This window comes from Macaca nemestrina, chromosome 12, assembly GCF_043159975.1.
Source record: "Macaca nemestrina isolate mMacNem1 chromosome 12, mMacNem.hap1, whole genome shotgun sequence".
Classification (NCBI taxonomy): domain Eukaryota; kingdom Metazoa; phylum Chordata; class Mammalia; order Primates; family Cercopithecidae; genus Macaca; species Macaca nemestrina.
In genome coordinates, this window is record NC_092136.1 from 68442535 (window position 1) to 68460833 (window position 18299).

The following is an 18299-nucleotide window of genomic DNA, read 5'->3' on the forward strand; positions in this document are numbered from 1 at the left end:
CTTCTCTCCCTCTCTCCCATCCCCTACCCCTTCTCTTCTTCCCCTTTTATCTTATTTCTCTTTACCAGTTCTTTATTTTCTTTTCCTTACATTTTACCTGTTATTTTTCTTTCATATGTGGACTGAATTTTCTTTTAGTCATAAGTGTAGTTCAAATCTTTTAGACTATATATGGAAATGACTCCCTTGAAATGCTTTTTCTTTGTGGTATGCTCTTTAGACATGCATCACTATTACATTTGGATTTATTCTTTTCTTGACTTTAATACCATTTAATCTTCAGTCACTTTGAGTTCTGCATTATTAAAACAAAGGATATTTATGTTCTGTTTATTCTTTATCCTTTATCTTCTCTAAATATTTTATCTCATGTCTTAACCCATTGCACTAACAATTTTTAATGTATACCTTTATGTCACTAATTTAAAAGCATAACTTTAAAAATTTACTTTCTAACCATAGATTTTAATTTTGTATTATGTTTTTACTTGCCTAAATTTTCCTTTGCTAATTTATCATTGTTTGATCTCATAGTGTTATCTTATCATTTTCTATTCTTGTCATCCACGCATTTCTGTCATTATTTTTTCTCCTTTTTCATATATTATATGAAATTATATTCATTTCATAGTTATTATTTAAACAGTCTTTCTAATCTTGCAATAAACATATTCTACATCTTGGTAATCTTTTTGTTCTCTTATATGCTATTTCTTTTCTTATTTACCAGGACATTTTATAGGTCAATATAATAATTATTATTTGTCGTGTTCTTGATTTCCTTCTGTATTCATCTTTACCTAGAGCTAGATCTGTCTATTCTGACTGTTTTTCAACAAACGTGGAGAATAAAACGTCTTCGTTTTCTACCTCGCTCATCTTGTCACATTTAGACACGAAGGACAGAATAATACATGTGTTCTCACACCAATTGCCAGTTTCTAGAAAAGGTTGTTTGGTGTTTCTCCTCTCCTGAAGGAACATTCTTTTATTCTGTAGCTGCTTATTCTCTGACCCACAGATGGTGTACAGTATACAATTCCCAGAAATTCCTTAAATCAAGGTCCATTCTACTGGTACCCCAAATATGTTAATTATTAATGAAGACTTGTGGGCTAAATTTATCATCATACACTCATATTTATTCATCCTTCTTTTTCAATTCCTACTTCCTACATTACTGTTTATTATATTTGCAATTTTCCTCAGTATATTGCAGATGGGCATGTATATTTGTGTGAGTGTGGGAGTTTAAGAGAGATGCACAAAGTATCAGGATGTGTGTTGAGTATTTTTACTACACACAGAGAAAATTAAGTAGAGAAAGACAAGTGTCAGAATATTTCTTACATATGTTCCCATCTTTATGGAGTCTTCTCTAATGACATATGTTGCATCACTGTTCCTTAAATTATTATATTGATATTTTTTTCTGTGCCTTTGAGCTGGTTGGCATAAATGTTTTAGTTCCCATTAAAGGCTGTGCAGTGATTCCAGAATTTAGGTTTCATGCACTGTTCAACCTTTACATGTATACATAAACAACATTGAAGGCGTATGATCAAGTAGATTCTCAGTATGGACTATAAGACCTCACCTACTGTTTGCCCTTATAACTTTGCTTACTTGTAGAATCTCAATTTTCTCATGCCTTTAGTTTTGTTCTCTATAATTTCAGAAATGTATTTAATCCAGTGTTTCTATGTGTTTGGAGTGTTGGGATGTGCACTTTTCTTTTTGTGTTCAAACTGCTACCCTAACTGGAAAACCCTCCAGATGCAAACTTAGCATGATCAAATAATCCCCTAAATTATACTAGCATTTTTATTATGACATAATTTCAGGAAATTCCATATAATATCTCACAGTGTCAAAAATTTCTAGCAGAAGAATAGTACATTCTACTAGTTACTTGCAATTATGTACTTAAATATGTATAAATGTGCATTTTACAAATACCGGTTGCCATGAAAGGTTTGTACTGACAATAAAATTTATAAAACTAAAAAAAAAAAATTCACCTAGGTTAACTTAGTATTAAGAAAAATGCAGGGCATAGGAATCAGCATACACAGTATCTTCAGGCTTGTTCAGGGCTCCACAGAGACCCAAATACAGCTTCCCAGCTGCTCCACATTTTTCTTCATGGGACATGAACTGGCTACAGGAGACAAGACCAACATTTCTGCATGATTTGTTCATAATATAAACTTTGCTTGAGCTACCAAAATCTCTTTCGAGTCATATTATAGATTTGTAGCTGTGTTGGTTAAGCTTGAAAAAAAATTGCTATTAAAAATACCTTGGCATTGACTTCCTTAGGTTGCATAAACTCAGTTTTAAAAGTATATATGTCTATTCAAATCAATTGATATGTATTTCATCTCTTTTTTAAGATGAGAGGAGAAGAGTGAGTCTTTCATATGGGATATTATAAGATTTTGATTATATTCTGGGTACAAATAGAGTTGATTCTCGCTCAAGAGACAAACAGTAGCACATATTTGGGAAAATATTATTCTCCAAAGTACTATCAAATCCCTATAATGTAACTCAGGAAATTACAATAATTGAGGTCTCCGGCATGAAGCTGGTGCTTGACTGGAGCATAAAAATAAGAAAGATACAATGTGAGGACGTCAACTGAAGGCTAGAATATTGGCATATGGAAGTACACATAGCACTGATGATGCTAAACCAAGAAACAGAAAACTTATTCCTAATAACAGCACTGCAACAGCTGACAACTTCACATGGTGAACTGTACTCCCTTCTCCCCATCATTTCGCTTTTGCTACACATTATTCTCTCTTGTATACATCCATCATCTCTATCACATCTTGCTCCTCTTTCTCTGGTAGTCCATGACACTGAATTCTTCTTATTCTCTTTTTCTGAACACATACTTTCCTTGTACCTGTCCAGAGGAGGGTAGCAACTGGTATATTCTGTGAAGTCAGCTAAATCCAAATGTTTACAGGTTTTGCTGGCAACTCTCCTCCATTTTCTACTATCATGTTGCAATAATTTCTAAGGCGTTCTGTGTGTCCTTCAAAAATGTCTCAGAATGACCCTTGAGGGATTGTTTCTTCTAAGTTTGAATGGCTCTATTCCATCCTTATCTCCCTGTCTTTGATTTGATCGTATTGAAACAAATATATAAATATTATTCTCCTTCATAATAGAGAGTTAATGCAAGTTATATAGATATGAGATAATTTTCTTAACTGAGAAAAGCTGTGCAAAATTATACAGTGAAAAGAATAGTGACAGTAAATAACACCACTAAAACAAATTTCTTTCTTTTTTTTTGGAGATATAGTTACTTTATTTTTTTAATTATTATTATACTTTAAGTTCTAGGGTACATGTGCATAATGTGCAGGTTTGTTACATATGTATACTTGTGCCATGTTGGTGTGCTGCACCCATCAACTTGTCAGCACCCATCAACTCGTCATTTACATCAGGTATAACTCGCAATGCAATCCCTCCCCCACCCCTCCCCATAATAGGCACCGGTGTGTGATGTTCCCCTTCCCGAGTCCAAATGATCTCATTGTTCAGTTCCCACCTATGAGTGAGAACATGCAGTGTTTGGTTTTCTCTTCTTGCGATAGTTTGCTAAGAATGATGGTTTCCAGCTGCATCCATGTCCCTACAAAGGACTAAAACTCATCATTTTTAATGGCTGTATAGTATTCCATGGTGTATATATGCCACATTTCCTTAATCCAGTCTGTCACTGATGGACATTTGGGCGGATTCCAAGTCTTTGCTATTGTGAATAGTACCACAATAAACATACGTGTGCATGTGTCTTTATAGCAGCATGATTTATAATCCTTTGGGTATATACCCAGTAATGGGATGGCTGGGTCATATGGTACATCTAGTTCTAGATCCTTGAGGAATCGCCATACTGTTTTCCATAATGGTTGAACTAGTTTACAATCCCACCAACAGTGTAAAAGTGTTCCTATTTCTCCACATCCTCTCCAGCACTTGTTGTTTCCTGACTTTTTAATGATTGCCATTCTAACTGGTGTGAGATGGTATCTCATTGTGGTTTTGATTTGCATTTCTCTGATGGCCAGTGATGATGAGCATTTTTTCATGTGTCTGTTGGCTGTATGAATGTCTTCTTTTGAGAAATGTCTGTTCATATCCTTTGCCCACTTTTTGATGGGGTTGTTTGTTTTTTTCTTGTAAATTTGTTTGAGTTCTTTGTAGGTTCTGGATATTAGCCCTTTGTCAGATGAGTAGATTGCAAAAATTTTCTCCCATTCTGTAGGTTGCCTGTTCACTCTGATGGTAGTTTCTTTTGCTGTGCAGAAGCTCTTTAGTTTAATGAGATCCCATTTGTCAATTTTGGCTTTTGTTGCCATTGCTTTTGGTGTTTCAGACATGAAGTCCTTCACCATGCCTATGTCCTGAATGATATTACCTAGGTTTTCTTCTAGGGTTTTTATGGTATTAGGTCTAACATTTAAGTGTCTAATCCATCTTGAATTAATTTTAGTATAAGGAGTAAGGAAAGGATCCAGTTTCAGCTTTCTACTTATGGCTAGCCAATTTTCCTAGCACCATTTATTAAATAAAGAATCCTTCCCCCATTTCTTGTTTCTCTCAGTTTTATCAAAGATCAGATGGCTGTAGATGTGTGGTATTATTTCTGAGGACTCTGTTCTGTTCCGTTGGTCTATATCTCTCTTTTGGTACCAGTACCATGCTGTTTTGGTTACTGTAGCCTTGTAGTATAGTTTGAAGTCAGGTAGCATGATGCCTCCAGCTTTGTTCTTTTGACTTAGGATTGTCTTGGCAATGCGGGCTCTTTTTTGGTTCCACATGAACTTTAAAGCAGTTTTTTCCAATTCTGTGAAGAAAGTCATTGGTAGCTTGATGGGGATGGCATTGAATCTATAAATTACCTTGGGAAGTATGGCCATTTTCATGATATTGATTCTTCCTATCCATGAGCATGGTATGTTCTTCCATTTGTTTCTGTCCTCTTTTATTTCACTGAGCAGTCGTTTGTAGTTCTCCTTGAAGACATCCTTTACATCCATTGTAAGTTGGATTCCTAGGTATTTGATTCCCTTTGAAGCAATTGTGAATGGAAGTTCATTCATGATTTGGCTCTCTGTTTGTCTGTTACTGGTGTATAAGAATGCTTGTGATTTTTGCACATTAATTTTGTATCCTGAGACTTTGTTGAAGTTGCTTATCAGCTTAAGGAGATTTTGGGCTGAGACAGTGGGGTTTTCTAAATATACAATCATGTCATCTGCAAACAGGGACAATTTGAATTCTTCTTTTCCTAACTGAATACCCTTGATTTCTTTCTCTTGCCTGATTGCCCTAGCAAGAACTTCCAACACTATGTTGAATAGGAGTGGTGAGAGACGGCATCCTTGTTTTGTGCCAGTTTTCAAAGGGAATTTTTCCAGTTTTTGCCCATTCAGTATGATATTGGCTGTAAGTTTGTCACAAATAGCTCTTATTATTTTGAGGTACATTCCATGAATACCGAATTTATGGAGCGTTTTTAGCATGAAGGGCTGTTGAATTTTGTCAAAAGACTTTCTGCATCTATTGAGATAATCATGCGGTTTTTGTCTTTGGTTCTGTTTATATGCTGGATTACGTTTATTGATTTGTGTATGTTGAACCAGCCTTGCATCCCAGGGATGAAGCCAAATTGATCATGGTGGATAAGCTTTTTGATGCGCTGCTCTATCCGGTTTGCCAGTATTTTATTGAGGGTTTTTGCATCAATGTTCATCAAGGATATTGGTCTAAAATTCTCTCTTTTTGTTGTGTCTCTGACAGGCTTTGGCATCAGGATGATGTTGGCCTCATAAAATGGCTTAGGGAGGATTCCCTTTTTTTCTATTGATTGGAATAGTTTCAGAAGAAAAGTTACCAGCTCCTCCTTGTACCTCTGGTAGAATACAGCTGTGAATCCATCTTGTGCTGGACTTTTTTGGTTGGTAGGCTATTAATTATTGCCTCATTTTCAGAGCCTGCTATTGATCTATTCAGGGATTCAACTTCTTCCTGGTTTACTCTTGGGAGAGTGTAAGTGTCCAGGAAATTATCCATTTCTTCTAGATTTTCCAGTTTATTTGCGTAGAGGTGTTTATAGTATTCTCTGATGGTAGTTTGTATTTCTGTGGGGTTGGTGGTGATATCCCCTTTATCATTTTTTATTGCATCTATTTGATTCTTCTCTCTTTTCTTCTTTATTAATCTTGCTAGAGGTCTATCAATTTTGTTGATCTTTTCAAAAAACCAACTCCTAGATTCATTGATTTTTTGGAGGGTTTTTTGTGTCTCTATCTCCTTCAGTTCTGCTCTGATCTTAGTTATTTCTTGTCTTCTGCCAGCTTTTGAATGTGTTTGCTCTTGCTTCTCTAGTTCTTTTAATTGTGATGTTAGAGTGTCAATTTTAGATCTTTCCACCTTTGTCTTGTGTGCATTTAGTGCTATAAATTTCCCTCTACACACTGCTTTAAGTGTGTCCCAGAGATTCTGGTATGTTGTATCTTTGTTCTCATTGGTTTCAAAGAACATCTTTATTTCTGTCTTCATTTCTTTATGTACCCAGTAGTCATTCAGGAGCAGGTTGTTCAGTTTCCATGTAGTTGAGCGGTTTTGATTGAGTTTCTTAGTCCTGAGTTCTAGTTTGATTGCACTGTGGTCTGAGAGACAGTTTGTTATAATTTCTGTTCTTGTACATTTGCTGAGGAGTGCTTTACTTCCAATTATGTGGTCAATTTTGGAATAAGTGTGATGTGCTGTTGAAAAGAATGTATATTCTGTTGATTTGGGGTGGAGACTTCTGTAGATGTCTATTAGGTCTGCTTGCTGCAGAGATGATTTCAATTCCTGGATATCCTTGTTAACTTTCTGTCTCATTGATCTGTGTAATGTTGACAGTGGGGTGTTGAAGTCTCCCATTATAATTGTATGGGAGTCTAAGTCACTTTGTAAGTCTCTAAGGACTTGCTTTATGAATCTGGGTGCTCCTGTATTGGGTGCATATATTTTTAGGATAGTTAGCTCTTCCTGTTGAATTGATCCCTTTACCATTATATAATGGCCTTCTTTGTCTCTTTTGATCTTTGATGGTATAAAGTATGTTTTATCAGAGACTAGTATTGCAACCCCTGCTTTTTTTTTTTCTCCATTTGCTTGGTAGTTCTTCCTCTATCCCTTTATTTTGAGCCTATGTATGTCTCTGCATGTGAGATGGGTCTCCTGAATACAGCAAACAGATGGGTCTTGACTCTTTATCCAGTTTTCTAGTCTGTGTCTTTTAATTGGAGCATTTAGTCCATTTACATTTAAGGTTAATATTGTTATGTGTGAACTTGATCCTGCCATTATGATATTCACTGGTTGTTTTGCTCGTTAGTTGATGCAGTTTCTTCCTAGCCTCGATGGTCTTTACATTTTGGCATGTTTTTGCAATGACTGGTACCGGTTGTTCCTTTCTATGTTTAGTGCTTACTTCAGGGTCTCTTATAAGGCAGGCCTAGTGGTGACAAAATCTCTAAGCATTTGCTTATCTGTAAAGGATTTTATTTCTCCTTCACTTATGAAACTTAGTTTGGCTGGATATGAAATTCTGGGTTTAAAATTCTTTTCTTTAAGAATGTTGAATATTGGCTCCCACTCTCTTCTGACTTGGAGAGTTTCTGCCGAGAGATCTGCTGTTAGTCTGATGGGCTTCCCTTTGTGGGTAACCCGACCTTTCTCTCTGGCTGCCCTTAAGATTTTTTCCTTCATTTCAACTCTGGTGAATCTGGCAATTATATGTCTTGGAGTTTCTCTTCTCGAGGACTATCTTTGTGGCGTTCTCTGTATTTCCTGGATTTGAATGTTGGCCTGCCCTACTAGGTTGGGGAAGTTCTCCTGGATGATATCCTGAAGAGTGTTTTCCAACTTGGTTCCATTTTCCCCCTCACTTTCAGGTACCCCAATCAGACGTAGATTTGGTCTTTTTACATAATCCCATACTTCTTGCAGGCTTTGTTCATTTCTTTTTCTTCTTTTTTCTTTTGGTTTCTCTTCTCGCTTCATTTCATTCATTTGATCCTCAATCGCTGATACTCTTTCTTCCAGTTGATCGAGTTGGTTACTGAAGCTTGTGCATCTGTCATGTATTTCTCGTGTCATGGTTTTCATCTCTGTCAGTTCATTTATGGCCTTCTCTACATTAATTATTCTAGTTATCAATTCTTCCACTCTGTTTTCAAGATATTTAGTTTCTTTGCGCCAGGCACATAATTCCTCCTTTAGCTCTGAGAAGTTTGATGGACTGAAGCCTGCTTCTCTCATCTCGTCAAAGTCATTGTCTGTCCAGCTTTGATCCATTGCTGGCGATGACCTGCGTTCTTTTGCAGGGGAGATGCACTCTTATTTTTTGAATTTCCAGCTTTTCTGCCCTGCTTTTTCCCCCCCTTTGTGGTTTTATCTGCCTCTGGTCTTTGATGATGGTGACATACTGATGGGGTTTTGTTGTGGGTGTCCTTCTTGTTTTTTTAATTTTCCTTCTAACAGTCAGGACCCTCAGCTGTAGGTCTGTTGGAGATTGCTTGAGGTCCACTCCAGATCCTGTTTGCCTGGGTATCAGCAGCAGAGGCTGCAGAAGATAGAATATTGCTGAACAGTGAGTGTACTTGTCTGATTTTTTCATTGGAAGCTTCCTCTCAGCGGTGTACTCCACCGTGTGAGGTGTAGGGTGTCGGTCTGCCGCTAGTGGGGGATGTCTCCCAGTTAGGCTACTCAGGGGTCAAGGACCCACTTGAGCAGGCAGTCTGTCCATTTTCAGATCTCAACCTCCATGTTGGGAGATCCACTGCTTTCTTCAAAGCTGTCAGACAGGGTCATTTGCATTTGCTGAGGTTTCTGCTGCTGCTGCTGTTGTTGTTGGTGGTGTTTAGCTGTGCCCTGTCCCCAGAGGTAGAGTCTACAGAGACAGGCAGGCCTCCTTGAGGTGCTGTGAGCTCCACCCAGTTGGAGTTTCCCAGAGGCTTTGTTTACCTACTTAAGCCTCAGTAATGGCAGGTGCCCCTCCTGCAGCCTCAGTGCTGCCTTGCAGTTAGATCACACACTGCTGTGCTAGCAATGAGGGAGGCTCCGTGGGCATGGGATCCTCCTGGCCAGGTGTGGGATATAATCTCCTGGTGTTCCCGTTTGCTAAGACCCTTGGTAAAGCACAGTATTGGGGTGGGAGTTACCCGATTTTCCAGGTGTTGTGTGTCTCAGTTCTGCTGGCTAGGAAAAGAGATTCCCTTCCCCCTTGTGCTTCCCTTGTGAGGCAATGCCTCGCCCTGCTTCAGCTCTCGCTGGTCGGGCTGCAGCAGCTGACCAGCACCGATTGTCTGGCACTCCCTAGTGAGATGAACCCAGTAACTCAGTTGAAAATGCAGAAATCACCTGTCTTCTGTGTCGCTCGCACTGGGAGCTGGAGACTGGAGCTGTTCCTATTTGGCCACCTTGCTCCACCCCACTAAAACAAATTTCAAAGGCCTTTTTCTATAAACGCTAAGGCATTTTTTGGTGGCCTTCTGTCTTTTAATGTTACACAAATGATTTGTGCAACATGAAAAATCTCAGATTTGTGCAACATGGAAGACACATTAGAAATCTGTGTAACGTAATTGTTTCAAACAACCTCAAAATTATAATGATGAGAAATTATATTTATAAAAGAAAACTCAAATTCAGGAAGCTTGTTTATTTAGATCATTAATTTCTATCATTAATGACTTCTGCAGAGAAAAGAACTCTGTTGATATTATAGCCGATAGTCAATGAATATTGCTTTTGTTTTAAAACAATTTGTTTTAGTTTTATATTCAAGTTATTTTATAAAATTTTATTTAGTTTTCCTTATTTTTCAATATGAATGAATCTATTATATACCTAGGATACTTTTCTCTGAAAATTTCTCCTGAAAATTACCTTGATAACCCCTTCCCAGATCTGCTTGGTCTTCACTCCATAAACAACAGGATTCAGAATGGTTGGAAACATCAGATAGAGATTGGCAATAATTATGTGGACGTGGTGGGGAATGTTTTTCCCCCAAAATGGTGAGTAAAAATGGTGAATAAAGCTGGAACATATGTGATAATAATAGCACATATATGGGAGGTACAGGTACTGAAGGCCTTATGATGAGCGTCTGCTGATGACAAACTCACCATGGCCTGCAAGATCATGGTTTAAGACACAGCAATGCAAACCATGTCAAAGCCCCCAATCAGAAGGGCTGCAAAAAGGCCATAGACAGCGTTGACCTTGAAATTGCTGCAGGATACCTTGGCCACAGACGTGTGGTCACAGTAGGTGTGGGGGATGAAGTTCCCCCAGCAATAGGGCAGGCACTTGGCGAGGAAAGTGAATGGGATGATGAGCATCACACTCCTCAAGAAGGTAGCAGGACCAGCCTTAGTGATGACAGGGTTGGTAAGGATAGTGGTATAGCATAAGGGATAGCAGATGATCACATAGTGGTCCAGGTCCATGAGCATGGTTACCCCAGATTCCATCCCTGTCAGAATATGGACAAAAAACATCTGGGACAGGTAGGCATTAAAGTCAATCTCCTTGAGGCTCAACCAGAATATGCACAGAATATTAGGTACCATGGTGGTGCACCAGGTGGCATCAGTGAAGGAGAGCAGGGCCAGGAAGTAGTACATGGGCCAGTGCAGGACCTCCTCATGGCTGATGAGGCAGATGAGCCCACAGTTCCCCACGACAGCAATGATGTGCATAAAGCAGAATGGCAGGGAGATCCAGATGTGTGTGACTTCCAGCCCAGGAATGCCATTCAAGATAAAGAATCCTGGGATCAGACTGCAGCTGTTGACCCCAGACATGATGGCTGACAGGAGGAGAGCATTTTATACTCTTTAGCAGTCATTGTTTTCTGCCTAGGAGAGGTAGAGGTAGAGTTAGATACGAGATTAGAGGTACTGGTTTGGACAAAGTGAACATCAAGTACCATGTAAATTCACCTTACATTGATAACCAGAAATTCTTTCTTCCAAATATAGCAAGATAGACTTTGAACTACAGTGTCCAAAGTCACTAAGCAGTACAGTCTTACCACTACTCAATGTGCCATTGAAAACTTTGATAAACTATCCTCACTTACCACACTTCTCCCCAGCACAACTCTTATACTCTACTACATTCTAATAACAAAATGTGAGCTAGGCTGTAACTGTCTTCCTCCTTCAATAAGTCCATTTCTATTCTGTGCTCTCAGAATCTTCCCATGCTAATTGTACCTGAGTCTTGTCACTGAAAACACATAGGTATAATTACAGATTCACCCTAATCTGACAAGTTCTTATCAACAGCTTAACTTTCCATTTTTAACAATATCTCAAATATTAGCACTTTTTCCCTACCTTGATAACAAAAAATGCTTATATCCTATATATAAGATGTCAATAATGTCCCACATAACTTACTCAAGATAATACATAGTAGATAATAAAATATATGTGAATGAGTGAATATATGAGTTAAGAATTTGGTATGTCTGATACTCAGACTATCTGATGTCAAAATCATGTTTTTCTATACCGTGGAATTTGAAAGGAAGTTCTTGACAAGAAACAGGAAGATATTTACACTTCTAAATCACTAACAAGTTTTATATAACTTTAGTAATGATTTTACTAAAGATCTAAATTCAATTAGCTATAAAATTTGGCTTCTCTATCTTTTCACAAGTTCCCTCTCCATTCTTAATACTAAATTTACACTCAAAAAGCCCTTGAAGTTCTGGTATTACTGACTGTTTGTACTGCTTTAATTTAGTATTTTTTTTTAATAACTGAAAGGAAGTCAATTAAAAAATAGCACCACATCTTTGGATTGAGATTGTTGTTTCTTGATGGGGCACTAGAAAGAATTGAATAGTATTTGAAGGAACTTATAGCTTTAGGGGAATTTGAAGAAAGTTGAAGGGTCCTAACGATTAATTTTTTTTTTTTTTTTTTTACTCAGAATAAAACCTCAATCCTTAAGTTCTGTAGTAGATCCCATGGAGCAAAGCCAATGCCAAATATTCATCACTATCTAGCAGAAATAGATATATATTTGCAGTGTGGTGGCATGGATTACATGGCTGTGAATCCACAAGGCTTAGAGTTCTGTGACCGAAAACATTCTATAAATCACTGCAGTTGTCATGTCCACTGGCTAGAGTTCATGGAAATTTCCAATCATGGAGGAAAATATAAAGCAACCGCATGTTTCAGAGGCTCATGATCTCTGAATACTACCTGATTGGATCTCATATAAACAATCCCTTCTTATAAGGAAGTTCTCACAGTACCTCTCCAGAAATGTCACTGTATCAAGAAACCATCATTTTATGTTCTTAGACAAGACAAACTAAAATTTCTAGTGTCTACGTCTTTTATGTGTACACCACATTGAAATGAATGGGATGAAAAGAAAATAAGACTAAGTCCAGTGGAAGCCACACAGAAAGAAAAAGAGCCATTACCTCTTAGGAAGTAAAAGGGAAAGTAAAATACATTGCCCCTTACTGCTATATTACTGTTTTAAAACTCTTTCAATATATCAGGCTGTTGCATTCTTTGCCAACAATGTCTTTACACTTTCCTAAAATAGGGATTTATGAAAATTGACCAATCTCACCTCAGTGCCAGGCACAATCAAATCTCTATGCATGGCTGATAATCTTTAGGAGTTGTTTAAAATCTAGAATGACGTCTTCTTACATAAATTTTTTAGTTTCCCTGGGGAATTTCTAATAAGATGTCCCAGGCTGATTCAGTCTCCACAATTAGGTGTCTCCATGGGTTCTGTTTAGAAGACAGTGAACTTTGGGCCTGCTGGTAATAGATGCATATTTAGCAGCTTTTGAGTAGAAAAAGAAACAAAACCAAAAAGACACTAATGTTTTTTCCCAAGTGGGAAATACGGTCACCAAGTCTGGTCATGAAAAACATCATTTTTAAAAACTTTTTTTCCTTTTACAATAAGAGAAGTATATCTTTAATATAGAAAATTTGGAAACTATAGAAAATATAATAAGGAGATGAAAATCACTTGTAATTCTAAAACAGAGGAATAAGCACTCTAAGAAGTATTCTGTACTTAATTCAGTCATTTTATAATTATTATGTGTAATATTCTGCGATTTCATAAAAGTAAATTGCAGATGATATGGAGTTGTATACATTGTTTCTATCTCCAACTAGTATTATTTTGTGCACATTTCATCATGACATTGTATATGCTTTGAATTTAAAAGTTTAATAGCTAGACCTTCTTTCCATTCAATAGCTTCTTTCCACCAAATTTAATCATGTGTTTTATTACTCTTGAATATTTGTTTCCAAATTTTTCTATCAAAAACAATTCCTCAATGAATATCTTAATCCACTGTGTATGCATTTCTGATTTTTCTTCTCTACAGATAGATAGAAATGGTGTTGAAGTTTATGGGCTCAAAAGGCATGCACAATTTTGATTATGTTGATAAATATTAGAAAAAATCATTTCAAAAATTTTTGGTGATGTTCGTTTCCATGCAAAGTGACTGAATCATCCCTCCATGAATACTATTATATACTCTCTTTTCCAAGCTGCACTAGTGCAAATACTGTCTCACTTGTATTTTAAATTGAATTAAAAGTAACTTTACTAGTAGTCATTATGACATTTTTTTCAAGTGTTCTTGGTCAACTTTTTTTTGTATATTTATTAGTCATCCACCTCCTTGTCCATCTTCATTGGAGGTGTTAGTGTTTACTTATTGAATGATAAGCACTTTCAAAATGAAAATTATCAACCCATTCTCTGTTGTATTTGCAAACATTTTTTCAAGGTAGTATTGGTTTTAAATTTTATGTGATAGTGGCAAGTAATTGTATATTTTGACCTTTCTTCCTTTTTACTAAAAAACCCCACAAAACACAATTTTTCTGTACTTAAACTCTTTTGTGTGAAATGATATGAGGTAGAAAATAGTCATACCATTCCCATAAACTCACATTTCACCTTAATCCACTTCTAAAGTAAATGCTATTAAAACCTAAAGTCTGATGTATGTATTTCCAGAAGTTTCTTTTATAAGTATTTAAAAAATTAATGTATTATTTTTGTTGTTTTGTTTAGCTTTCAGCGTTAACAATATTACATACAGATGTATAAAGATACCTGAGACTCCTTGGAAAAAGAAACTTTCATTTAAATAAAAAATTTAGCTGTGTTTAAAAAACAGAATACACACACAATTATTTTGACAAAATATAAATTAATGCAGCTATTACAAAAATACGTATATGAGTTTCAGTGTAAACTCTTCCCTGTTAGATCTAAACATGTAGAAAAATGAGAATTGGTATGAAACATTGGTTAGACTTAGATCAGGAGGTCAGGCGCAATGGCTCCCACCTGTAATCCCAGAACTCTGGGGCCCCAGGAGTTTGAGACCTGCCTTGGCAATATGGGGAAACCCATCTCCACTAAAAATATAAAGATTAGCTGTGCATGGTAGTGCAAGCCTGTAGTCCCTGCTACTCGGGAGGCTGAGATGGGAGGGTCACTTGAGCCTGGGAGGCAGAAGTTGCAGTGAGCTGAGATAGCTCTACTGCACTGCAACCTAAGTGACAGAGTGAGACCGTGTCTCTCAAAAAAAAAAAAAAAAATTTCGATCAGGCTTCCTAAATTGGAGACCATACATGGCCTCCAGACTGTTTATCTGCATCAAGACCTCCTATGCAGTTCTTTAAAAAGAAAGTCCATAGGTGCCCTATAATTTATCACTTTGCTCATAAATATTTGTATTATGTTTGGTTTAGTTATTGACGTGGCTGATTCATTCTCTTTCCAATTTTTGTAATGTAGTAAAATATACATAACAAAGCTTGCCATCTTAATCATGTTCAGGTATATACAGTTCAGTGGCATTAAATACATTCATCATGTTTTGCAGCCATCACCACTATCCATCTCCAGAACTCTTTTCATCCTGTCAGACTGAAACTCTACACCCATTAAACAGTAACTCCCCATTTCCCCTTCCACTAGTCTCTGGCAACCACCATTCTTTCTACTGTCTAATGATTTTGACCTCTCTAGGTACTTTATATAAATGGAATCATATGATATTTGCCTTTTTGTGACAGGCGTATTTTATTTAGCATAATGTCCTCAAGTTTCATCTATATGGTAGCAGATGTCAGAATACTCTTCCTTTTTAAGTCTGAGTAACATTCTATTATATATACAGGTATATACACACATACATATATACACATATATAATGTATATATACACACACATATATACACATATATATACACACACATACACATACATACTACATTTTGCTTATCCATTATTCATTCATCCATTGATGGGCAATTAGATTGTTCTTATACCTTGGTTATTGTGAATAATGCTGCAACGAATGCGTGACTGCAGACATTTCTTCAACATACTGATTTCAGTTCTCTTGGAGATCTCACGCAATAGTGAGATTGCTGAATAAAATGCTATTTCTAGTTTTAATTTTTTGAGGAACTACCATACTGTTTTCCATAGCAGCTGTAGCATTTTACATTTTCACCAAAAGTGCACAAGGGTCCAATTTCTCCACATTCTCACTGATACTTATTATTTTCTGTTTATTTTTATAGCAGCCATCTTAATTGGTATAAGGTGGTATTTTATTGTAGTTTTAATTTGCAGTTCCCTAATGATTACTTATGTCCAGTATTTTTTATGTGTTTATTATCCATTTGTATATCTTCTTTGGAGAAACGTCTATGCTAATCCTTTGCCCATTTCTGAATTAAGCTGTTTGTTGTTGTTGTTGTTGTTGAGGTTTAGGAGCTCTATATAATATCAGATAATTTACAAATATTTTCTTCTAGTCTGTGGGTTGCCTTTTTACTTTGTTTATAGAACCCTTTGATGAACAATTTAAAAACAAATTTCATAAAGTCTAATTTATCTGTTTTTTTTTCTTTTGTTTCCTGTTCCTGTGCCTTTAGTGTCATTTTCAAGAAATCATTACCAAATCCAATGTCATAAAATTTTTCCTGTTTTCTTCCAAGAGTTTCATAATTTTAGGTTTTATTTTTAGGTCTATGATCCATTTTGAGTTAACATTTGGACATGCTGTTATGTAAGAGTCCAACTTTATTCCTGTACATGAAGATACCAGTTTTCTCAGCACTATTTATTGCAAAGAATGTCCCTTCAGCATTGAATGATATTGACACTCTTGTCAAAGTCACTTTACCACATATGTGAGGGTTCATCTCTAGGCTCTCTATTCTACTTCATTGGTCTGCAGATCTGACTTTGTGCTAGTGACACACTGTTTTGGTTGACTGTCACTTTGTCATAAGTTTTGAAATCAGAAATGTGAGTCCTGCAGCTTTTTTCTTTGTTGTCAAGATTGCTTTGGCTATGTAGGGTCCCTTGAGGTTTTATATGAATTGTAGAACGGATTTTTATATTTCTGCAAAATTAATTATTGGGATTTTGATTGGGATTTTACTAAATCTGTAGATTACTTTGGGTTGCACTGAAATCCTAACAATACTGTTGTCCACCCCTTGAACATAGCATGTATTTCCATTTATTTATGTCTTCTTTAATTTCTTTCTGCAATATTTTACAGTTTTAATTATATAAGTCTCTTACTTTTTTGGTACATTAATAACAAACAATCTGAAAGGAAATTAGAAAAACAATTTAATTTACAATGGAATTAAAAATAATAAAATATAATTTTTATATTTTATTATTAAAATATATCATTTTTATTATTAATATTATTATTATTTTTTAAAATAATATTTTTAAAATATTTAAAATAATTTTTAAAAATAATATTATTATTATTATTATTTTTATTATTAAAAATAAAAGATAATTTTACTTCTTCTTTTCCAGTCGAGAGGCCTTTTATTTCTAGTCCTTGCCTAATTGCTCTGACTAGGACTTTCAGTGCTATGTTGAATAGAAGTGGTGAAAGAGGATACCCATGTCTTGTCTGATCTCAGAGGAAAAGCTTTCAACTTTTCACCACTGAGTATGATTTTAGCTGTGGGCTTCTGACATATGGCCTTTGTGTTGAGGTACACTTCTTTAATTTCTAACTTGATGAAAGTTTTCATCATGAAAGGAGGTTGAATTTTGTCAAATACTTTTTCCACATTTATTGAAATGATCATATATTTTTGTCATTCATTCTGTTAATGAGGTGTGTTGCATTTATTGATTTGTGTACATTGAAACATCCTTGTTTTCTAGTGATAAACCCCAAGTGATCATAGTGAATCATCTTTTTACTGAGTTGTTGATTCGGTTCACTAGAATTTGTTGATGATTTTTGCATCTGTTTAGCAGGATATTGGCCTACAGTTTTCTGTTTTGGTGTCCTTGTCTGGCGTTGATGTCAGTGTAATGCTGGCTTAGTAAAATGAGTTTGGATGTATTCCTGTCTCTTTAACTTTTTGGAAGAATTTGAAAATAATTGGTATTAATTCCCCTTTAAATGTTCGGTATAATTCAGCAGTCAAACCTCCACATCTTGGATTTTTTTTTTTTTTGATGACAGATTTTTTATTACTGATTTGTTTTACTTATCTGTGGTCTGTTTAGATATTCTATTTCTTTATGATTTAGTATTTGTAAGTTGTAAGTGTAGTTCAGGTCCAATGTTTCCTTACTGACTTTCTGTAAGATGTAAGTGCCAAGGAATTTTTTTTTTTTTTTTTTTTTTTTTTTTGAGACGAAGTCTTGCTCTGTCGCCCAGGCTGGGGTGCAGTGGCCGAATCTCAGCTCACTGCAAGCTCCGCCTCCCAGGTTTACGCCATTCTCCTACCTCAGCCTCCCGAGTAGCTGGGACTACAGGCGCCCGCCAACCCGACCGGCTAGTTTTTTTGCATTTTTTAGTAGAGACGGGGTTTCACCGTGTTAGCGAGTATGGTCTCCATCTCCTGACCTTGTGATCCGCCCGTCTCGGCCTCCCAAAGTGCTGGGATTACAGGCTTGAGCCACCGCGCCCGGCCAAGTGCCAAGGAATTTATCCATTTCTTGTAAGTTACCCAATTTGTGGGCATATAATTGTTTATAGTAGTCATCTCTTGTGACCCTTTGGATTTCTTGGATTCAGTGGTAATGCCTCTTTTTTCATTTCGAATTTTATTTCATTTGAATCTTACTTGTTTTTTATATTTTCTATTTCATTTATTTCTGATCTGATCTTTATC

General features: G+C 36.2%; 1 pseudogene; it reads right to left on the reverse strand.

The window, feature by feature from the left end:
* Nucleotides 1-9936: 9936 nt before the first annotated feature.
* Nucleotides 9937-10898, reverse strand: LOC139357686 (olfactory receptor 52N2-like; annotated as a pseudogene).
* Nucleotides 10899-18299: the final 7401 nt, after the last annotated feature.